General features: G+C 49.6%; 1 protein-coding gene across 1 annotated transcript in view; it reads right to left on the reverse strand.

Annotated features, from left to right (window-relative positions):
- Positions 1-24,616, reverse strand: part of LOC126517558 (protein O-linked-mannose beta-1,2-N-acetylglucosaminyltransferase 1-like) — a 294,129-nt gene that overhangs the window by 97,889 nt on the left and 171,624 nt on the right. Inside the window, exon 5 of the mRNA XM_050167309.3 lies at positions 17,985-18,051. The gene's annotated coding sequence lies outside the window, so the exon portion shown is untranslated. The remainder of the gene's footprint in view (positions 1-17,984; positions 18,052-24,616) is intronic.

The following is a 24,616-nucleotide window of genomic DNA, read 5'->3' on the forward strand; positions in this document are numbered from 1 at the left end:
TCAGTTCCGATAGATTTATTTTTGATGCGCGCATGGCTTGAAACGTCGCTGTTTTGTGCGTTGTAATACCTTGTAACAAAGATGTATTATCGCTAGTAACTCGCTTACTCTTGTGGAGCGTCACCAAACATTCAGCTTTTACCATTCGTGCGCTATCGGTGTAGTCCGTCTATTACGGTGCGTATATGGTGCGCATATATTCAAGTGTGCGCCCATTCACTCATTGACACGTTGGTGATAGAGTGGCCGTAACTTTTCGTGCCAGTTGGGGCACATGTGTGCTGATACTGTACGCGAAACTTATGACAGGACGCGGCGCTACTTCCTTAGTCATTGTTTAACGAGTGGTACTCTTGCCGACGTTCCAGGGCACAAGCGCTTTCTTTGAAGGCTAGCGATACAATGCTATAGCCGATGAGCAAATTCCTGCGCACTCGAGGAAAGCCGAAGTGCCGGTAACACGTACGGACAGTTCCGGCAGCGGTCCGCGAACTTGGCCGCACAGATTCATTCCATTCCTTAGTATGCGAGTCCCTGTTTTTGCGACCAACTACTGCACACGTCTTCAATCCACACGATTCAATCCAGCAAGATTGAAGCACAGTGTGTTGGCGAAAACTCAGTTGCAATTCCGACAGCTGATCGCCCAGAAGCAAGGTGGAAGCGGTAATGGTTTCGTATTCGTGCGCTGTCGCTGAGGCGACGTGCCACACGCCGCCGATAGCGCCATCGCGTTTCTCTAGAGCAAACTGCTCCGCGAAAAGGGTAAATACAGTACTATAATTGAATCGACCATGATCTGCTTATGATGACCTTACAATTATTGGCGTAGCCCGCGGGGGGGGGGGGGGGGGGGCGCACCGATCACGTAAGTGCCCTAAGTGCGATAGGCAGCTTCATTTGCATGAACTCGACGAGAGCAGGTCGACTCAGAGAAGTCGAGGTTGACTATGCACGACGCGAACGCGTTTACGTACATCTCGCCAAGCGGACTGCATGGCCGAGTAGGGTTTACAAAAAAAAACCTGACGACCGGTTTTCAGCCCGACAAGCCGACTCGATCAGCCTTTGTCGGTTTCACGTGAACTTACAGATAGTACCTATACAGTACGCACATAGTTAAATTTCTATATCGATTCCGGATGCCGGAGTGCAAACATCAAATTTTTCACAAAGGGTCCAATAGCTGCGCGTATTCTGGCGTCCCGACGTTACGCAGATGGACATGTGCAAAAGTGAAAAGTACCAAACGATGGTACGTACACGCGCTGTTCGATTCGCGCGACCCAGGCGCGCAGAAAAAAAAAAAAGTCGTCGCACGTTTGTCACAGAAGACTCGGGACACGAACCGACACAATCGTCGTTCTTATGCCAGCGCGCGCAGTTATAATCGCAACCTTGAAATAAATCGAAGCCTGCGTATACCGTCCCGTGCCTTGCACGAAGGCTCGAAACTCATGCTGCCCGACGTCGGAATCTGGTATAGCTCCACCTCCGGTAAGCACACGGAAATGCCGGAAGCAAAGTGGCATGCCTCCGGCTATGGACTAAACAGCTCCTATTCCGGTTGCCTTCGAATCTCCGTTTGCAGCTGCATTTCCCGCGATTTCGAGCAACTTTTTGCTTTCTTTCTTTCTTTTTTTTACCCGTTTAGCGGGGCTACTGAACGACAGAGCTGCAACACGAGAGTCACGACTCACGGTACATGCCACATCGCAGGCCTCCCAACAATGGCCTCGGAAAAAATCGCAGCGATATGCCGACAGCGGCAAAATATCGACGAGAAGTTTCGACGCTGCCAGAGGGCCGGTGCACTCCTAAGAGGAAGGACGCGAGGAGCCGAAGTACATTAGGGTCCATTGAAAATGGCTATAGCGCCGGGAAGACTAAGTATCGATGCAAAGAGGGGGGAAAAAGCGTATAACCAGCTCCTCTACGATCGCTGCGGCAACAAAAGCCCGGCCTGAAACAAGAACAGCACCCACACGCCGAACCGGAAGCACGAAATTGAAAGAAGCGTCGAGACAACAGGCAGATAAGCAACAACTACAAGCAAGACTGCAACAGTCCAAGTCATGAGGCGGAAAGCAGGCGTGCGTGGCCACAACTCAGAGGGCCAGTAGCCGAGGGAGATATAAATAAGGCCGCATCGAACGAATGAACAAGGAATCAAGCAGTGAGGCCAAAAAAATTGGATATATAAAAGTGTCGGCAACGAAGTTTGGGGTGGGGGGGGGGGGAGGGTGCCGGCGGCGACGATCCATAACGGCGCCCCCCCCCCTCGCCAACCCCCGCCCACTCGCCACCCACTTCAATGTCATTCACCTGCTTTATTTATTTATTTTTTTTTTTTGCTCTGGTTTCACGGAAGGCGGGTTTTTTAACAAAAGACGCATTAGGCGCCGTTCCTGCAAGTTCGAAGCCATTGAAAGCTCCGGGTGGTAACGCAGCCCAAAAGAGTCCCGTCTCTCTAGTATACAACCGCGATGCATCATTTCTTTTTTACTTTTATTTTATTTCTCTCGCTTATTTCTCTAAACTCATCACTACGTTTTGCCCTATCCTGGACCGCACGTTCCTCTCCACTGCGCCACCATTTATCCACGAAAAAAAAAAAGGGGTGGAAATAAAACACCTTTGTCTGGCAGAGCGCACTTCGGCAAAAGAGCGCGCGGAACTTCGAAGTTCGATTCGCCTGCCGCCGGCAGCTATACCCGGCGACGACGCCCAGTTCGATGCGACTCTCGCGCGTCACGTGGAGTACCTTTTAGGACGCCGTCTCTCCACTGCATCGATCCACCGGCGACTGGGTGCGGTAACAGGAGGCCTGGCACGGCATCGCGTTCGGAACCCGAACACCTTTAAACCCACCTGTCACGCGCACTTAACGGTTGCGGGAACGGTGCAGAGCGGTTAATGGACGTTAACGAGAAGAGCGGAAGCTGCGGGCTGACACCCCGTCTCGCCAATTGCGCGCAGTACAAGCGTAAAGCTACACGGCTTGCGACGGCCGATCAGAATGGAGAACCATCGCCTCAGCTGATTACCCGTCCCCACGACGCCGACTGAATGATAAATTCGCGCAATTAGCAGTAACTTCGTTTGCACGTGAATGCGATAAAAGGTAGGCCCGAGTTAAAGTCGGCTCGATGTAAACACTATAGCTGTTCGAGCCGACCGAGAGTCGAAACGAGTTCGGTCGACCCACCTGCAAAAGGTTGGTTATCTCGCCGTGCGTACGCACTTGGCAAGATAAATGTAAACGCAGCAGGGTAGAGGCCGGTATATCATCTCGGCTTCTGACTCGACTCACTCACGTCGAGTACACGAGCACAAAAGCTAACGGCGCACCCAAGGGCGACCCATCATTCGTATACATTCTCCCGACAGCGCAGCCGGCTTTCGATATACTCACTGCCTGACACGAGCCTTACTTAGCCTTCGCTGTGTACTGCACGTAATTGACGCGACGGCGTATAAATGGCTTAGGATAAGTCCCCTCCCTTTCTTCGATCGTCGACGCCTTCGTCCGTGCTTTGCAACTGGACAACGGAAACAAGAGGTGGAAACGGTAGAAGCAATGCCGGGTAGTCGTGCACGATAAGTGCAAGTTGGTTTGATATCGCCGAGACTTCTGCAGCAAGTATTGCAGCGAAGCTGTTAGAGGGCTCCTAACCACGGCCCCATTGCAAGCTTTAGTTATACGTACTTTGGGGGCGGCGCTCGGGCAGGATAAGCTTATTACACGTTTTCCAGAAGACAGATAGAAATCAACTTATTTCACAAACGGCTCTGTGTTCTAACAGCCAAATGGCCGCCGCCGACATGATCGCCATCTGTCGCTGAGGCCAGCGAGAATAGCACAGCGGGCCGGTAAAAATCATGACGGTCTCTACCTGCTGGTGTCTCGCCGTCCGTGTTCCTGAGGAAGTGTATATATTGACGGACTCGCAACAGGCATGCCGGGCGTTCCTATCAGGACATGGCATCCCGAGAGCGGCGCACCAAATTCTCAAACAGATCCCGCAAAATACACCAATCCCACCTCCTCGCATGCACTTACTGTGGACCCCTGGTCATACCTCGCTGCCGGGTAACGAACGCGCACATGCGGTTGCCCGAGAAATTTCCCTCCGGGCGACTCGGCGTGGTGAGGCGACTAGTTCAGAGTGGGGGGATCCCTTGCTCCGTTACAAAGACATACTCCGTCATTATACCCGCATTCGTCGCACCCACGCGCACCACCGCCGCCCTTCTCGCGGGAGGAAGCAGTGGCATTACGCCAGTTACAAACCGCAACTTTTCCTAATCTTGTCTCTCTCAATAAATTCTACCCGCACTGTTATGCAGATCGTTGCCCTGGCTGTGGCAGCTCGCCCACAATCTTCCACGTCACGATTGAGTGCACTGCAAACCTCTTTCCTCCCTTGCCAACTCTCCTTTAGCCCCTACGCAACAAAGAGCTGTGAGACGATGCCCTCCGCGACGGAACCTCCCGAGGTCCTCCGAGCTGGGATACAACGGGCTCGAAACATCGCCGGAATCATCTGAGGGACCCTGGACTGAGGGTTCCTCCCACACTGCTCTCACCATTCAAATATTATTAATAAAGATGTTTTACTCTCTCTCTCTCTTAGGGTATACCTGGGCCCGTATTCACGAAGAAGCTCTTAGGGTAGAACTGTTAGTAAGAGCGTCCGCCTTTCAGTCCTGTTCACCGTAAAATAATGTACACCCGTAAAAGTGAAAAAAAAAAAAAAAACGGTGCAAATATGTCTGACTAAAACCTTAGGGTGTGATTTATATAACTGACACTCTAAAGACGTGAGTTATAGACACATCCTTACAGCCTTCTTTTTTTCACTTTTAAGGACGTAAACTATTTTACGATGTTGTTGGACATATTAGGGAAGGCGGCCGATAACGACAAAGAGCACTTACGAACAGAAATCTCTGTGAATTCGGCCCCTTGTATTTGGTACCTTTCTTACATCGACAATCGGTGCTGAATTCGCAAAGCTCATCGTTAGTAAGTGATCATTGCCGTTGGCCCGACCGCCTTCGCTAACGATACATCCAACGGCGCGATTGGCTAGCACTTGCTCTTACGACCAGTTCTGGCAAAAAAAAAAAAGAAAAAAAAAGAGAATTTTCTCGGCAGTATACGCGTCGCGATGTTTCCAATACATAACTTGTCTTCGCGACACGAAAATAACAGAGTAAAACGGTAAAAAGAAAAGCAAAGTTAGCTGAATATAGCTGAATGTTTCATTTGCGATTCTTTCTTTGATTTGCCACGTGAAACTAAACCTGGTCAAACATGCGTTTTTTTTTTGTTTTTTTTTTTGGGGGGGGGGGGGGGGTGCGCGAACAGTTACTGAAACGTGTCTGAAGCTGGTTGGGCCACTCACTTCAATCGTTCTTCGTCGCGGCCTCACCAGATGGAACGGCGGAAATTAGATTGGATACGCGCGGTCTGTAGGCAGCAGTGCCTACATTGCTCAGTAATGGAGACGCGATACTCGAAGCACATGATCGCCGGCACTTTCTGCACCGACTGCATGCGCTGGGGACACCGAGCTGATGCATCGTGGTATATACTGTGAGAGTGAGAACCTCTGTTACGCATTGTGACTGCATTGGGTATCACGACGATCACCTAGAGCTCACCCCTGGCGCAGAAAGAAAAAAAAGAGAGAGAGGGAGAACGGTGGCAGCCGCGCGCTTCGAATATTGGGTTTCAATCGCTCAGCACTGCACATTTCCGACGCTGCTTTGCCATGATCTAGTAGTTCTAACATTAATAAAGGGGCCGCTCATACGCAAGAGCTTCGTGTTGTGTGGGAATTGCCTGCCTTCGCCTCCGCACCTGCAACGGCTCCGGAGCTTGTGCTACGAGGGCAAACACTCAAATTTACAGTCGCCATTTTGGCGTCGTATACGTATGTCAGTGTTCCTTTTAGGGTATATCTTCCTTCCTCGCGCTTCCCAACTCTGGTTGCGTCCGGTACCTGACTGTTTGCTGTGCATCGACGGCGAACGCAAACGCACCGGCGCGTTCACACTGACCGCCACCGGCGGCACTCGTCGGGCTACGCCGTGTGAAATGTACAATACCTGAAGACTGGGCTAGATTCTAAGACCTTAGGAAAGACGAAGCATTGCAAAGATTAAAAAAAATAATTGCAACGAACAGAGTTTGGGAACTTACCGACACATGTGCGATCGGTGAAGGAGCTCAAGAAAGAAAAAAAAAAAAGGAGACTTACATATCCGGGCTAGAGCCATCCTTCGACGAATCGATCCTTACGGGGCTGATGCATTCTTCGTTGACGCCGCCAAATATGGCAGCGAAGACAGGTTAGCAATCACGGTCGTTGACGCGCGCGGAACACTTATCAGCGCCGCATCAATCTACGCTAAACACGCGAACGAGGCGGAGGAAACCGCGATAGCCTTGGCTCTTCAAGCCGCAAAAGGCCCGGCGTCCATTTTCTCCGACTCACGCACGGCGGTCAGGGCTTTCTCGTGCGCTCTAGTTTGTAAACACGCAGCCGACATCGTTAACAGATTCTTTCGTATTAATACGCGAGAAGAAACTGCAGGTCATACCATAGCATGGTTCCCGGCCCACATGGACTAACCTAACCGAGCGGGTTGCAACCCTAACGAGCGGGCCAACTGCCTGGCGCGTGAATTCACGAACCGCGCCCGAGCTAGCGGTCAGGCTCTCCCGCAGGATTTCCCCTTCAAAGATAAACTTACAACCTTTCACGAAATTACGTCACATTACAGACACCAGCAGGAGAAAATTCCCTCCCCCAGCCCGAAACTGAACAGAGCTCAGGCTGTTACTTTCAGGCTTTTACAGACGAGATCGTACCTCACGCCGAGAGCGCTTAGTTGGATAGACCCGAACTTTCCGCAATCGTGCTCCAAATGCGGTCACGCGTGCTGCTCCTTCGACCACATGCTCTGGCTGTGCCCGTACAACGCGGGCTCCGACTTTCATAACAAGTCCAAGTGGGACGCCTTGCTGAAGAGCTCGGATTTCCCAAACCAACTACAGGCCGTCCAGAGGGCCCACGACGTCGCGGAGAGTCACCATCTCCCTGTCCCGTCGTGGGCGGAGCCACCAACTTGATCGGGGAGCCTTCGGTTCCCCCCAATCAAGTTCCTCAGGACACTCTAATAAAGTTCTTGTCACTGTCACTGTCACTTACATATCCTTTTTCTTTCGATAATTTTAGAGCGCTGCTCTTAGGCGCCGGTTCCACGTTGACCGTCGGCGTCGGGGTAACCGAGGGAACGAGCACAGCGAAGGATGAAAGAGCGAACGCGGCAGGTAGCGGGACATCAAAGAGGGCGATAGCGAAGAGAGCGCGAGAAGGAAAGCGAAGGAGGAGGGTATGGCGAGAGCGTGAGAAGAAAAGCGCAGCGTCGCGCAAGACGGGATCTGCGGCGACGACCGCTAGGAGATGTCGCCAGGGTAGTGCGCCGTCGTCTGTTCGCCGATGGCATGCGGAGAGCGCGTCGACCCATACCATATATGGAAGCTGGAGTGTACTAGACGGTTGAGTGGGACGGACGCATGGGGCGGCGCATGCTTTGCAGTGAGGCGCGCGACGACGAAAATTACTGTGGCGGCGCTACGATCGAAGTGGATTGGTCCGCATCAAGGTCGCGCCGTTGGAAACTGCTGGCGATACTTCTCGGAAGGGTCATTCGTACCACTTCGCGCGCTGGTATATACGCGTTCAGACCGCTCAAACGGTGCTTATAGTAACATATAGACATGTACTTATGCCTTAGGAATAGACGCCTTTCTTTCTGTTCTTTATTTCATTTTCTTTTAAATGCCGCTCGGTGATTGCACGTGTATAGCGGCCGCAGCGTCGGCTTTCACTCTATATCATTGTACGGTTGTCTTTGGAGAACAAATATTTTTCTCGTTCTTCAAGCAGCATGTATCTCTCGTCTGTATATCTGCGGATATAGTATTCCATCAGCAAATCTTGCGAAACGCAGACGGGGAAAAAAAAGCATATGTAACTTCCTGCTTGCCGCTTCAAACAAACAAAACATACATGCCCCATCCGGCGCCCTGTATACTCAAATTCACGGCAAGTATTCTTATACAAAAAAAAAAAAAAAAAACTCCGGTGCAACATTCCATTCATGTTTCCGTCTTCCTCACGTAACAGAATGCGGAGCAATTGGTGCGGTTTCTTTTATTTCGATAAGAACTGAGGCGCCGAAAACAATTTTAGGTAGCCATTATAAATAAATAAATAAATAAATAAATAAATAAATAAATAAATAAATAAATCAGCTTTATTTCCTTGGAATAGGAGGAGTACGGGACTAAAAGCTTGAGCAGCTTGATGATATGCTAATCTTTGACCCGTAAGCTGTGTGATTTTTTTTCCACAGTCCGTGCTTAACAACAACAACAACAAAAAAAAGCGAAGCGGTAGCCCATGCAATTATGTCGTGTATATATATATATGTCTCTGCACCCTTAGATTTACCTAGAAGTGCATTCGTCATCTGCACCGCTTGGCGCGACGCAGCTAATAAACTATTTCACTATAACATAGCTTTCATTGATCACTGTCCCTGATCGATATTCCACCAACAAAAAGCGCGCGTAAAATGATACGATATCAATAAAATTTTCTTACGCAGCTTCGTGTTGCGGATATATAGGCGTCTCCTGTGGCAAAAATTACGTGTTACTTTTAGAAAACAGTGCTAAATATAGCAGTTCACCTGGCTGAAACTACAGTTGGTACCGGCCGACAAGCTTCGCGGGCGCACCAAAGCAAGTAGAATCTTTAAAAAAATTTTACTGCAGAGACTTTCTGCGAGAAAAACTAGGTGGATCCGCCAGCGTCTGCGCAACGACCGCGCGCTCGCTAGCAGACGACGCACTCGACAACGACAGCCAAACTGAAGGCGTCATGTTGCGTAACCCACGCCTCAAATATGTACACGTAGCAAAAAGGTGTCAGCGTAAAATCGCAGTTGAAGTAAAGCACAATTTTATAAAAGCATGCGCGCGCAATCGCGGTCTCAGCGCCGGCGGCGAAATGACGTCGAACGTGCTGCGGAACGCGTCTCCGTCCCAATCCAGTTCGCTCGCTGCGTCCTAGCAAAACAGTTTGACCCGAAAGTTGACGGGCGATGCCCTCACGTACTGCGGGGAAGTCCCCGATAACTTTCACATGGTGTGGGCATGTCAGACGAATCCGTCCCTTCCCCCCAACCCTTCCCCCACTAGAGAGGCATGGGAGGCAGCCCTATACTCAATTGCTCGGCGCTGGAGTCTCAAAGGGCTCTAGTCCAACGGGCGCGGGTAACAGCTTCGTCCAGTGGGTTCCCAGACTAAGGACTCCACCTATGTAAAGGGCCATTTTTGGCCTGCAAACTCTCAATCTATTGAATAAACGTTTTTCATCATCATCATCATCGCACAATTTTTTTTCCACACGGTAGCCTCCATCCTGGTCGCCGAATGGAAGCTACAGCGCACGCAAGTGCTTTAGCTCGTGCTGTGTGGCACGCAACGTATTTGTGCCAGACGGGTCAAAGAAGTGTGATTCAGTCGAACCCCTTTTATGACGAAGTACTCAGGGCGTCCGAAATCCTTCGCTATATACAGCTCACTGTAAACGTCGTGCAGCGTCTTTTACGTGAAGGGTTTCCATCCCGCCATCTAAGAGCGATACAACCAGACATCATGAGTGCCATACGAGCCAAGTAATATGCGCCCAAGCCTACGTGCTATCGCTCGTAACCACTGCAGTCACTCTGGCAAGCTTTGCAGTCTTCTGACAAATACTTCGTCATTGTTTGATTAACGAGAAAACCAGAACAGTATTCGCACACCGCTTCGGTAGCAGCGGAAGCCTCTTAGCTCACTATCTCGCATGCAAAGCCCTTAAAAAGTACAAACGCGATGTTGAAGGTAATATTCGGCAAGAACGCGCTTTTTGAGAGTCGAGAAAAAAAGGAAAAACCACAACGTCGGCGCCGACCCTCACTTGTAAGTAAAAAATTCGAGGACGCGCGATAGCATTCAAAGACCCCTGACTGCTTTTCCAGCTTCCCAGCAACTGCTGTTTATGTAACCGTAACCTTTACCGGGAAACGCTGGCGGCGAATGCTGTGCACGAACGCAAGTTTTCCAGTAGAAACGCGGCCTCTTGCGTGGGTCAATCTCCTGTTTTTGTTTGCATCATCATCATCATCATCATCATCATCATCATCATCATCATCATATTTATGTCCACTGCATGACGAAGGCCTCTCCCTGCGATCTCCAATTATCCCTGTCCTGCGCCAACCGATTCCAACCAGCAGCCGCGAATTTCCTAATTTCGTCGCACCATCTAGTCTTCTGCCGTCCTCTACTGCGCCTGCCTTCTCTTGGCACCCATTCTGTTACCCTAATGGTCCAACAGTTATCTAGTCTGCGCATTACATAAACTGCCCAGCACCATTTTTTTTTCTCTTAATGTCTATTAGAATATCGTCCATACCCGTTTGCTCTCTGATCCAAACCGCTCTCTTTCTGTCTCTTAAAGTTATGCCTAGCACTCTTCGTTCCACCGCCTTTTTGCGCGATCCTTAACTTGTTCTCAAGCTTCTTTGTCAGCCTCCAAGTCTCTACGTCGTACGTCAGCACCGGTAAAATGCACTGATTGTATACTTTCCTTTTCATATATAACGGTAAACTCCCATTCAGGAGCTCACGATGTCTGCCGCATGCGATCCAACCCATTTTTATTCTTCTGTGAATTTCCTTCTCATGGTCCGGGTTCCCCGTGATTAGTTGACCTAGGTAAACGTACTCCTCCACAGACTGTAGAGGCAGACTTGCGATCTTGAACTCTTGTTCTCTTGCCAGGTAATCATTATCTTGGTTTTCTGCAAATTAATATTCAGCCCCACTCTTACACTCTCTCTGTTAAGGTCCTCAACCATTTGTTGTAACTCATCTGCATTGTTGCTGAATAGAACAATATCATCGGCAAACCGAAGGTTGTTGAGGTATTCGCCGTCGATCTTTACTCCTAAGCCTTCCCAGTTTAATAGCTTGAATACTTCTTCTAAGCACGCAGTGAATAGCATTGGAGAGATTGTGTCTCCTTGTCTGACCCCTTTCTTTATAGGTATCTTCCTACTTTTCTTGTGTAGAATTAAGGAGGCTGAGGAATCTCTGTAGACATTTTCCAGGGTATTTACGTAGGCGGTCTGTACTCCTTGCTTACGCAATGCCTCTGTGAATGCTGATATCTCTACTGAATCAAATGCTTTTTCGTAATCTATGAAAGCCATATGGAGAGGTTTATTGTACTCTGCGGATTTCTCGATAGCCTGGTTAATGACATGGGTGTGATCCATTGTAGAGTAACCTTTCCTGAAGCCTGCCTGCTCCCTTATAGTTGACTAAAGTCCAGTGCTGTTCATATTCTATTGGAGATTATTTTGGTAAATATTTTATATAATACTGGGAGTAAGCTAATGGGCCTATAATTTTTTAGTTCTTTAACGTCGCCCTTTTTGTGGATTAGTATAATGTTCGCATTCTTACAGTTTTCTGGGACCCTTGCAGTCGATAGACACTTCGTATAGAGAGCCGCCAGTTTTCCTAGCATTATGTCTCCTCCATCTTTCATTAAATCGACTGTTATTCCATCCTATCCTGCCGCTTCTCCCTGCTTCATGCCTTGCAAGGCCTTTTTGACGTCATCTCTAGTAATAGGAGGAGTTTCTGCATCCTGTTCGTTATTGTTTTGAATAGAGTGCTCCTGAGTCGTCTGGGTATTGTAAAGGTCAGTATAGAATTCTTCCGCTGCTTTTACTATATCTTCGAGATTGCTGATGATATTACCCTGCTTATCTTTTAGTGCATACATCTTGGTTTGTCCCATGCCAAGTTTCTTTCTAACGTTATAGTTTCGAATATCACTTATTTTCGCCTTGTTGATCAGTTGTTACAGTTCCGCGAATTCTATCTTATCTCTTGAGTTGGACACTTTAATTCTTTGTCGTTTCTTTATTAGGTCCTTTGTTACTTGTGAGAGCTTGCCTACTGGTTGCCTTGGTACCTTGCCTCCCACTTCAATTGCTGCCTCTGAAGCCAGCCTCGTAACGGTTTCATTCATTACCTCTATGTCATTATCATCATCATCATCATCATCATCTATCTGTTCTGAGGCTGCATATTTGTTTGCCAGTACCAGCCTAAATTTGTCTGCTTTTACCCTTACTGCCTCTAAGTAGACCTGTTTTTTTTCTTGATCAATTTTACTGTTTCTCCGTTCAAATTGAGGTGGATCCTGGCCCTCACTAACCTAAGTCCGAGTAGATCTAACATAAGAGATATGCGCTGTCGCTGTTCTTTTTCTCGATTACATTTGTCTGTGGGCTGCCGTTCTCAAAATTCCGAGAAATAACTTCGTAAAGAATGAAAAAAAAATAAGGTATGAGCAACTTTGGTGATAGAGGTGTGCTTGGGTATGCGTGATTCGGAATTCGGTTAGGAATGACTTTTACCGAAAGGCGGTCGACGCTGAACGCGGGACACCGGCACCGGACATTGTGCGACACGGCGCCCTTAACGCTGTCGCGTTAAAATCGCATTACGTGAAAGTCACCGCGCAGGTGTGATGTTGTGGTACTTGCAGTGACCCAAGTCGAGGGTCAAAAGAGGTTCATTGAAGGGCGGCAGATGCCCGGTTGGCTTCTGGGGCACATACCCAGTGGTGTTCTATACATTTTATTTTATACATTTTTTTCGGGCTCTTCTCCCATTTACAGATTAAGTACGTGACAACGTTAACGTGCACAGCAAAAGACATCTTGAATGTAAGTGCTGGCGCTCCACGTCTTGGCTTACCACGCCGAGCTCTGTTGGCGGGGTGCACTTGCATCGCCATTTGCACTAGTTTTCCATTTTATGTGTTACCTGGTGCCATGAATGTCGCCTGCCTCGTACAAGCGGCGACCTTTCTCAAACGCAGACACACGAAAATGCGTTTTGCGGTACGCCAGGTCATAAATCCCGCAGTGCGAAAGCACTGGAAGCACCGCGAGCGCCTTCGTTCCGTCGTCTGCTTCCCTTCACGTCGTCTGCTTTGACTTCTGCCGTTCGCGGCGCTGTGCGGCAGCCCGCGGTTGATGCGCCGCTGGCGCTTACTACGGCCACTCGATGCCTATAGGGGGCGAAGCTAATACGTACTGCAGGGTGGAGGACACGTCTCGGGGAGGCAGACCTATAGCATTGGGAAGGTGAACGCGAACACACACGCACGTGCACGTGCGCGCACCCACACGCACCGACACAAGCACGTACGCGAAAGCACGCACACTTGCACACAAATATACAAGCACGTACACGGGAGCACGTACGCACACACAAACACAAGCACGCACGCACACAAGCACGTACACGCGAGGACACACACACACACGCATGCACAAGCACACAAACACCCACATACGCACAAACGTACACACACAAGCACACACGCACGCATGCACACCGACACAAGCACCAAACGCAAGCACGCACAGACGCACACACACACAAGCGCACAAGCACACGCGAGCACGGACACAGATACACGCCTACACGGAAGGAGAAGAGCGGAGCCGGGAGGTTCCAAGTGCTCTCCTAGTACACCGGACGTTGTCCCCTCTGCTCGAAGAGAACAAGCGACAAGGCTGCAGTGGACGGACACCGACTGCCGGGGAGCCTTGTAGACACTCGTCAAGCGCCCTGGACGACAGCGATGACGGGTCGACGACGAGGAAGTCGGAAATTGGGGGGCGGAGCAGGCGACCCGAAAGGGGCGCCAAGTAACACGTCCCATACGTATAACCGGGGCCGCACCTGTTTGCACGACACCGCCGTTGGCGCGCCCACGTTCTCTCTCTATATATCGTATATTGCGCGGGAGAGAAAAGCACTCTTTGCGCGCGGCGACAGCTGTTTGGGACCGTGTGCGCAGAACGAGCAAAAGCCAGACGTTTATTGGACGGAACGTCAGGCGTGGGCGACGTGTGTACGCGGCCCGGCGGTATATTCAAGCTCGCCCGATAAGAACGCGCTCACGGTCCGCGCTATCCGCGGGAGAAGTTAAGAGTGGCCGCATAATCACGCGAGATATGGTATCTCCTTTCTCTAACGTTATCAAAGTGTTCGATCAGTCAAACTCGGCTCGTGAACGAGATTTAGTCTATCCCACCTATGCTATATATATCTTCTAATTCGTCGAATGGCTAAATTTGTCGACAACTTACTCGGTTTATTAAGCCTCCTTTTTCTTTCTATAATGCGCGATTGTGTATGTGCATCTCATTTTTGTCACGTTTCTGTCAAGTTTTCACGCTCAGTGACAGGGGACCCGCACTAACGTCGAACTATTACAGTTATAGGCGTCCGTACTTTTGTCAAGCTCTTGTAAAGTATCTTCTACGCAGAGCTCCTCTACTATAACGTATATACGGTGACAACGTCAACACAATCACTACTACTGTTATTATTACTATCATTATTACTATTATTATATAAGAGGCGGGAAACTACCGACAATTAGAAAGAGGGCGTAAAACAAATGAAACCTCTGGCGAAAAACGCTACTGCCGAGAGAACAGCCGCCTGTTCAAGCCTTCGGTTGTGTTTAAAGTACGGAGGCGCGCTTAAGAAAACATTTGCAGGCACTTAAGACGGAAGAACGCCACGTTACACAAGCCGAGATCCAGAACAAATGACGGGTACGCAGGCAAGCTCAACAGCGCGTGAATGTCGAAAAAAAAAAAAAAATACCGGCTTATAAGCAGAAAGTAACATGAAAAAAAAGAAAAGGGGTGAATGAGACGTGTGCAGAGAGTGGGAGACAACAGCAAAGACAAAATCAGGAGCGGGAGCAAACATTCTTGGAGACAGCGAGTCTGCTTGCTTACACAGGCGCCTTCCCCGGCCCGCGAAGTGCGTAGGGCTAACGTACGAATCCCCACAACCAATAAGGAGTCGCAAGAAGAAGCGAGGCAAGAGAATTATACACGCTTTATACTCTGAGAACACAGCTAACCCCCACCCTACACGCCTCCGGGGCAGCCGAGCACACAGCGGGCAAGTGACTGCCGGGGCAGGCTTCGTGCCCGCTTCTCTCTCCTCCTCGCCCCGTCCCGGCTATAGCCGGCCCTCCGGCGCCGAAGATTGCAACATCTCGAGGCGCACGGTCGGGACTTGTTCGGGAGCGAGCTGCCGACGGAGTGGACAAACACGACGGTTCCTCCGACACTCGCTCGCCCCCGTGCAGGACACGCTCAAACATCCGGGCGCCCTTTCTTACCCACTCTCTCTCTCGCTCTCTCAACACTCCCTCGCAAGCTTTCCACCCCCACACCAAACAGTACACGAGGCCCACTCGTCGTCTCCAGTCTGAGACAGAAACGCCCGCAGCGAAGCAGAAGCTGCTGTTAACTTGAGCGACCCGAGCGTGTGCCGCGAACACCGCTTTTCCTATATATATATATATATATATATATATATATATATATATATATACTGCGCAAAGTGGCAAAGTTTGTATACTTACAAGCAGAAGCCTGCTATCCCTCATTCCGCCCTTCGTGTATTTTGCGCAGTAAGTTATTTGTTCTTACAAGCTTAGAGGTTAACAAAGAAGTTTGAGGAGAAGTTCGAGACCGGCCAACCAGCAATGGAACGCAAAATGATTGGCGTCGTGACGTTAAGAGGCAGGAAGACAGCGGTCTGAATTGAAGAGCGAACGGGGGGTATGGCCGATATTAAGAGGAAGAAATGTAGTCGGACAGGCCATGCGATGCGTAGGGCAGATAACCGGTCATCTGTTAGAGCTAGGTATTAGGTTAGGTTACTAGGCGCTTAGATTATCTAGATATTAGGACAATGAATTAAGTGGTCTGACGAAATTAGGAAATTTGCGGGCACAACGTGGTGTCAGCTGCCGCAAGACAGGGGCAATTGGAGGTCGGTAGGAGAAGCTTTCGTCGATCCTGTATGGTGGATATAAGTAAGGCTGATGATGATGACGATGCATTTTTTTAAAACTTCCTGCGGCAGACAGCCCAACACGACTCCTTGGTCCGGATTATACTAGAACAACCCGAGGACATTAGTTGCACGAGAAATAAATAAATGCGCACAGTCGACTAATTAACAACATTTGACAAATCAAGCCTGTGACTGATTACTTTAAGGCAAGTAATTACAACTTGCTAACTGTATAGCCAGCGAATTTGCAAGCGTGTGGGTACCTCGCATTATATACGCTGGTTCTTACGCAATCGCGACCTGCCCCTCCTCCCCTCCCCCGTTTAGAAAGCCTCTCGATGCGGTTCGGCGGGACGCTCGCGCTTAGCTAGGGCCGATTTACGCTCGAGTCGCCCATCGCCGCAAGCCGCACGCGTGCGGTCGCGCGAAAAATTGCACGTATCCGGCACTTGTGCACAAATTACCATTTCCACTGTGTGCACAGTGTATAGCTTACACATTGCAAACCGAAATTTATGCACAAGTGTTTCATACGTGCAATCTTTCGCGCGACCGCACGCGTGCGGTGCTTCTTGCGGCGATGGGCGGCTCGAGCGTAAATCGGCCCTTAGCGAGAGAGCGATTAGTAAAGGGGGAACGCGGACGCACACATAATAAGAGGAAGACGAAGATGACGTGCATTTGTAGAAAGCGACGGCGAATCGGGATCTACGGTTTGCTGCGCCACTCAGCAGGCAAATTTGTTTGCGCAAGCCTCGAGGCGCGGCCTCCATGCGAAAGTCGGCGGTCGTCGTTCTGTCTCAGTGTGTGTTTGAGCTCGGTACGCTGCTACACTGCGCGCCAGAGACAGCGAAGTCGTTCGCAGTAGACACGGGGCGTGGGAACAGCAGCGAGTGATTGACGGGCAAAAAGGCGCCCGACGTTGACTCGAGGAACGCGGCGGCGTCGCTTGGCGTAATAAGTATCGTATAGGTTTGCCGACCTCAAAGGGTCAATAGCAGGAAAGAACGTTATTACTTTGTTGTTAACGAGAGCAGCATTCCGGGCAAGTTGGTAATCCATTGCTCAAATGACATTGCGCGACATAAAAACGACACGGACGTGAGAGAAGACGACACACCAAGCGCAATATCGTCTTCTCTCACGTCCGTGTCGTTTTTATGTCGCGCAATATCATTTAAGCAATACTTTGTTGTTCTTTTTTATTTTTGTGCTGTAATAGCAAATTGTTCTACTACAATATCAAAACAGCCTTACTTACGGTGGTGATAGGTTTGATAAGCCAGAATAGAAGCAAGAACGAATTTCAGGTGGCGACGTACCCAGCCTTGAAGTTCTCTTCACCAGATCGTATTGACGTCACGGATATTGAGGGCGTTTGCTCGGGCGTATATGTAGTTGGCTGTATACACGTATGTTGAAAAAGTGGTGTGCTTTGACGAAAATAATGCCTGCGAGCAGCTTGAACGCCTCCGAACGGTAACTCGAATGTTCTTGTTTGTTTGTTCTTATTTCCCACTACGGACGTTTCTTTCGTTCATACGCGGATACGGTAAAGTACTGTCTGCGTCACAAAAGAAAGGGCATCCTATGGACCCCCGTATGCCCTAGTAAGCACAAGACTTCGTCCTTGCACTCCTGTATAGCCCGCAGCGGCTTGTTTTCGTATTAGAGAGCCTGAATGAAAGCTGCAGGTGCCTTTGTACCTTTACACGATATAGCTGCGGGAAAGCAAACGCCAGCAGCACCGAATGATCGGCACCACTGGGCCCAATATGCCCACGGTGACAACGGGCTGTCAATGAGAGCGCGATGCCGTGAAGGATACTGCGCAAAAAACAAGCTAGGCGCTCACGATGACGGCGAAAGAAACGGGGGAACAAAAAAGAAGGAGAATGAGTCCGTTCAGAGATTTCGCTGTAGAAACACTCACCGCAGTTTCCGGCTGGTCGCTCGGCCTCAGTCCCGCGTTGCAGATATTTTTGGCCGCAAGAAGTAACCTGTAAGGTATACAATAGAGAGCAGCAGCGGGTTAAAGGTCAACTCCGGCGTTCTTTTTTAAGCATTTAGGATATGGTCATTTTCAAATAGCATTGACAGTCCTGTCACCGGTAGGCTGGTTCAATTTGCTTAGAAATTCATAAATAATTTTAAATAATCAATAAACGAGATACTGAAACCGAAACGGGTAGCCGCTTCGTATGACGTCACGATCAACCGATGACGTCATACCCTACACAACCACAGTGTAAACACGCAGAACGCGTGCTAAACACGCAGTACACGTGGCGCTAACGCCAAAGAAGCGAAGCTGATGGTGTCTCTTGACGACACAGGGAGCTTTTGCAGATTCTCCGAACCAGACAGCGACCATTTCAGCGACAGTGGCGGTGTAGAATCTGACGTCACAAACACAGGGTGGCCAGTAAGAAGTCATGAGTCGGGAACACAACCAATCTTTAAAATTCATTTCCAGGAAAACTAAATGACTTGCAGCCATATTGTCTGGCGCAGACAATCAGAGTGTAAAAGAGGACGTATATTCAAAATTTTATTAAGTTCAGTGGACATCGAAAAATCGCCGGAGTTGCCCCTTTAAGACAGCTTCGTGTATACGTGGAATCGACAAAGCACGAGGGTCGATGGCGAGTGAAACTGAGTCGCCGAGATTGCGAGGATATGCAGGCGGCAGCGCTGCAGTGACATTCCGATGAAAACACTGCGCGATGCGCACGCCTTTTTTCTCGCGGACAGATTTCCGGAAATATGTTTTATACCGCGTGGTTATAGTCTTGCCGTTTCCTTCGTTCGCGGTCCCTGCCCCGCGACTGCCTCCGTCGCTCGGGGCCATGACTGTCGGGTTGGGGGCGAGCTAGGACCGTTAAGAGAAAATCTGGAAACGACGCGACACATTCCGGACGGCGACAAAAGATAAATAGAACCGAGTAACACGTGGCGCCGGGATTTGTCCGGCGAACATATTACGCGCGTCATTGTCAATCACGTCGAAGGCAAGCTCCACGCGCTCGCGACGTACGCTCGAAGTAATAAAGAAAAAAAGTAAGGGTCAGCGAGCGACCGGGTAAACAAGGGTCGCACCACGGCTGCCGGCCGGGGCAGCGAGACCCGAGGAAGGTGAGAGTGGGGGGTGGAGGAGGGGGGTGGGAGGGAGGGTGCATATAGCTCAAGAAACACTCGGAGCACCTTCTCCACTGACACGTAATGCATAATGGCGTCCAAAGACGCGCGGACCCGGGAGGCACGTTCAAAACGGCACACTTCGAGGCGTCTTAATCCTGTCACATCGCCCAGCTGCGGGACGTGCGATTTTGACAGCGCAGACGCGTCACCGCAAAAAAGCAGCGAGAACAAATTTGAGGCGCCCGGCCTGTCGCGCCGAGCACGCGCGTCAGACTTACGCATAATAAAGAGCGGCGACGAAAAAACAAACAAACAAACAAACAAGAAAACAATAACAAAGAACGGGCCACCTCGAAACGTGACAGCTGTCTGTCCGGAAACCATCGGGAGGAACAGAAATAAAGAAGTGCGTTGAATGCGGAGACGTTGTCGCAGCGACGAGCGTGAACGGTGCCGCGTACACAAGTCAGCGCAGAATAAACACCTACACACACACACACACATAGGTGGGAGGCGCGAGCAAGCGGCATTCCAATGCAACAGTGCTCACGACAACCGAGAGTCGACACGGGACGATCTAGATCCCGAGGGATCTTGCGGGGCTTTGCGGTACACACATCGCGGGCGCCCCCTCCTCCTTGCTCGCTTCTCCCACTCTCGCTCGAGAAATTCCAAAACTCTCGTGGCCCAGTTCTATACGGCGCGTACGCCTCCTCTTCTCTTCTAAACGGGTGACGTTTGCGAGAAGGCCGGGCGCCGGATTATGGCCTCAGAGATCAGGGGAAACGCGGACATTTTCCTGCTCGCGCAACCGGATCTCGGAGGCCACGATCGAACGCTCGACGCGAGCGACGGAGTTCTTACGCGACATTTTTTTTTTTTTCGAAGTTGTAGGAATTGTACCATGCGCGTCTGACGCGTGAACTAATCAATGATATATGAAGGTTGCGAAACGCATCCGTATCCACAGTACCGCAACCGAAACGGGCAAGCAGAAACAATTGCATTACATGTTAAAAAAAATTACATTATTTGAGCTTTATCTTGGCCCAGCACAATGACGGTAATTAATCCTGAGTGCACGCGGTTCACTTCTTTAACGCTCTGCGCTCACTGCCTTCCTGCCAAGAACGTAATTACGTAACGTTGATGCGGGAATGCCGTTCGTGACCTTAAAAAAAGAAAAAAAGGAAAGAAAAGGAAAGTACACGTGCCGTTAAAGAGTGGAAAGGAGCACAAGACAGATGGCGATTATTGTTTCGGAGAGAAAATAATGAAGGTAAACACTTGTCTTAGAGTGTATATACAGTAAGCTAGAGTGCTCTGACGCTTCTCAGTGTGTCTTTTCTTCTGTTCAAAGGGCTTGTCTGTGTCTCGTGAGGCAAGAACCTTCAATGGACTTAGGGCAAGAAAAAAGAAAAAGATATATACAAGTCAGAAATGTCACGCCAGTAGTATGTACCCTTTAGTAAGAGAGCGACGGCATGCAATGCACGCAGTGCATTGATTAATGTTTCGTCAGGACAGGCAGACTTTGTCAGGGAAGCATCACGGCAGGAAGAAAAGTAAGAGTCAGGTGCTTCAATATCTCTCGTGACATATATCTCCTTCAAGCACGCATACAAAATTGTGCGCATACATCTAATTGGGGCCAACAAAATCTGCATGGATTGCGGTTCGCTCTCCACCAGCCGCTTATATGGAACAACAGGCAAAGCTCTGCCCGCCGCCCTCTCCCCCTGCCTAATTAGCGAACAATAAAAGTGCGTTAAGCAGGAGCACCGCGAAATAATTTACGTCCATATTCCCTTTTAAAGTTGTAGATTATTTTTCAGCGTTGCCACGCGCTTTCTGTTCCCTGTTATTTCGCAGTCTGAATTCTTGAATTACAGCCACAGAGGCGTTAGCTCCAGCGTCTCGGATTACCTCCGGAGAAGAACCGGTCGCCCTGTAAAATTTGCATCTTTGCGTGCGTGCGCGCGCACTCTTAAAATCACGACTTCATTTTTTTTTTTTTGTACAATGAAGTTATAGCTTTACATTAACATATAATTTCGCGTTTCCGCGCCATTTTGTTCCTTTCAGACCTAGCAGGTTCTTTTCTTTATTTTTTTCGATTATCTTTTTTGAATAATCAACCGTCGCGGTAGCCCAGTGGGCATGGCGTTCCAAGGTCTCCAGTTCGGTGCCGACCACCTGAGAAGCATTTTTGATGGGGCGCAAAATGCAAGAACCGCTCGTGTACGTGCTTAAATTCAGGCGCACGTTAAAGATCTTCCACTGGCCAAAAAAATTAATCCGGTGCGCTTCGCAATCAGACCGCGATATTCTTGCGCGTCAAACCCCAAGCCCCAAAGTCCATGCCGACGAACACGCGCGCACACATGCGCACGAGCGTCACGACAGATGGCGCCGCATGCAAATGCGACGCTGCGGATGCAGCCAGCGCGCTCTGTATACGGACACGTGCGTGCCACGTAGAGGAACACTTAGGATAAGGCAGAGCCTGTGGCTGTGATTGATTGATTGATTGATTGATTGATTGATTGATTGATTGATTGATTGATTGATTGATTGATTGATTGATTGATTGATTGATTGATTGATTGATTGGTTGGTTGATTGCGTGAGTGAGTGAGTGAGTGAGTGAGTGAGTGAGTGAGTGAGTGAGTGAGTGAGTGAGTGAGTGAGTGAGTGAGTGAGTGAGTGAGTGAGTGATCGACCGACCGACCGATCGATCGACCGATTCGCCTTGAAACGCAAGATGAAACACTCCTACTGTGAACTTGGACCACACCTGGACGAATAGCAGATCGAATTCCCTACAACGCTACCACACGATCAAAAAGAATCACGAGACACATACTTATATACGTAGGATAATTTCCCTACGGTCGCGCATCACTGGTTGGCTCGGGCTGAAAACTGCACGCACGGGTTCAGCATTTCTACGGAACGGCTTGAAGTATAAGAGCAGCGGAATAAACGGGAAACACGAAATGCAGAGTTTTCAAAACAAGAAAGAAAAAAAGAGAGACAGAAGATAACTCTCGTTGTCACCTGTATTATGGTGGCGCACGAAAGTGTGAGGAAGCCGCGAGGCTTTTAGAGTGAGAAGTTGGCCTGCCTTTGTCCGACGCTTGCTTTTGTTCGGTGCATAAAGAAGCTGAGGAACACCGCTCCCTTCTTTTTCCATGGATTCTTGCTTTCATAAGCGAGCACGATTCATAAATGAATGGAGAAATGAAGGCAGCGTGCGCATGCGCACATGCCTGCGGCGGTGAATTTGAAGTCAGACGGAGATCTGTTGCGAAGAAATATAGGCAAACGTTGAGAACTCCAATCACTCACGGCGATAGCTTGATCAATATTATGCACCCTGCACTGATTGGTGCGATATCGGTCGTAGTAAACACTCATTGACGCGCGCGAGCAAGCGACTTCCTCGCACTCTCTCTCTCCCTTGAGAGAGAAGATGATGACTGTGACGACGAAGAAGGAAAATTTAGTCCAGTGGTTGCTAGTATAAACACTGTCGAATCCCGTTATGCCAGTGTTTTGAGCCGACCACGGAAACCCTAGCAGTCCCGTGGGCCGATCGGAGCTGACAAGGAGGCGAACTGGACAGCATGGCGGGATACGAGAATGTCCGCATTCCAAATGAGCGTTCACTGACTCCTCTAGGTCTGTGTCGTCGTAGTTTTGCGTGTGTTTTGACACGTGCACTTGTTCATCTTTCCTGTAAGCGGGCAAGAAAGATAAATGCAAGAACGCCCGGCCATGTCCCGTGCATTGGGCGCACGGCACATGGTCAAAATTAATCCACAGCCCCCACCACGGCGTGCCTCGTAATCGTATCGCGGTTTTGCCACGCAAAATCCCAGAATTAGATTTTAGGACATTTACCCTGCACAATTACAAGCACAGTTACAGATAAAGGAAAGTTGAAACTACTTATTCACCTTTATTTCTGGCAACGGAGAGTCCATTTGTATACAAAAACAACCACAATAACGAAATGGTATTTGAGTTATAATTAACTTAATTAGTATAGTAATTACTTGGTTTACCGAACTATCCACAACCGTAAATTCGCTCAAACGTACAAATAGCGCTACTCCGGGCTACGCGGCAAAATACTCGCGCCTAAATGAGAATTTCGAGGTGTCGGAACCGCGCAGTACATACGACACGATGGACGCTACAAGGGCTAACGGCGGTCGAACAACGAATGTCGCATGGAGCCGACGTTTCGACGATAAGACACAACTTCGCCGTGGCAAAAAAAAGAAAAAAAAGAAAAAAAAAGAAAGTAAAAGAAACGCGAGTCCTCTCGTCGAAACGTCAGCCGGCCAACCACAGCCCGGCTGACGTTTCCGTTCTGTCACCGTTAACCACGGAACGCTATACATACGAAAGTCTATCGGCACAGCTGCCGCAGAAAAGAGCCGAGAGGTAGCGCACACAGATACGTCCATAAGACGAGGCCACCGGCGGCCCACGTAAAATCTTTAGGCCCGCTTTCGCCGAAACGCGCGTGCACTGCAGTTCGACCCCCGGTCAGAGGTGGCGGCCCGGGGCGGGACCGCGCCGTGACTTGACGGACCCGGTTCCGTTTCGTCGGCCGGATGGCCGTTGCGTGTGGCACGTATAGGCGAGCCGTCTCGACTCTCGCAGCACGACTGGCGGCGGGCGCTATTAAAAGGACGCGAACGTATGCACGCGTGACTGGATAACTTTTGTGGCCTCGTTTCGAGCCGCGCATCGACTCATATAGAACGACGTCGTTTCCCCCCGAGGCGACTATACACACCAATCGCGGCATCGCGAAGAACCGAATGCCTCCTGGTTTCCTGTCGAACACGGGCACGTCAAGTAAAATATGAAGTCGAGTTACATAGAGATCGATAGAATTTATTCGTCTAGAGCCCTTATCATCCTTCTCGGCGTACGAATATACGACTGCTGCGTACAGAGAACGGCCATCGAAGGTTCCGCTGCTGCTCCTCAATTTGAATGGTCCGCGTCGAAACGGACGAGTTGACGTAATCACACCCCTCCCTCTCGCCGTGACCTCCCGCTCTGCCGCTCTCTGTATAAATTAGCCAGTACTGACGTCACACGAGAACAACCGCAGCATCCAGAATAGACGGTGCCATTCCGATTTTCCATTTATTTTCTCGCTCTGTTTCTCGCTACGAATGACGAATTAGTTATTAGGAATCTAGCTCAACCTAATATTATAGTTCAGTGTTCATTTACTGGCGCCGGTATGTTCCATGGCTAACGTCATTGCCGTTATAGCACAAAAAAAAAAAAGCGTTTTAGTGTGCACGAAATCGAGCTCAAATTCCTTCCGCTACGCCTGCGATGAGAGAAACCGTATACAGTTAAAATCTGTGTACCAATTATGATCACCTGGTA

Source organism: Dermacentor andersoni, chromosome 11 (genome assembly GCF_023375885.2).
Source record: "Dermacentor andersoni chromosome 11, qqDerAnde1_hic_scaffold, whole genome shotgun sequence".
NCBI classification, from domain to species: Eukaryota; Metazoa; Arthropoda; class Arachnida; order Ixodida; family Ixodidae; genus Dermacentor; species Dermacentor andersoni.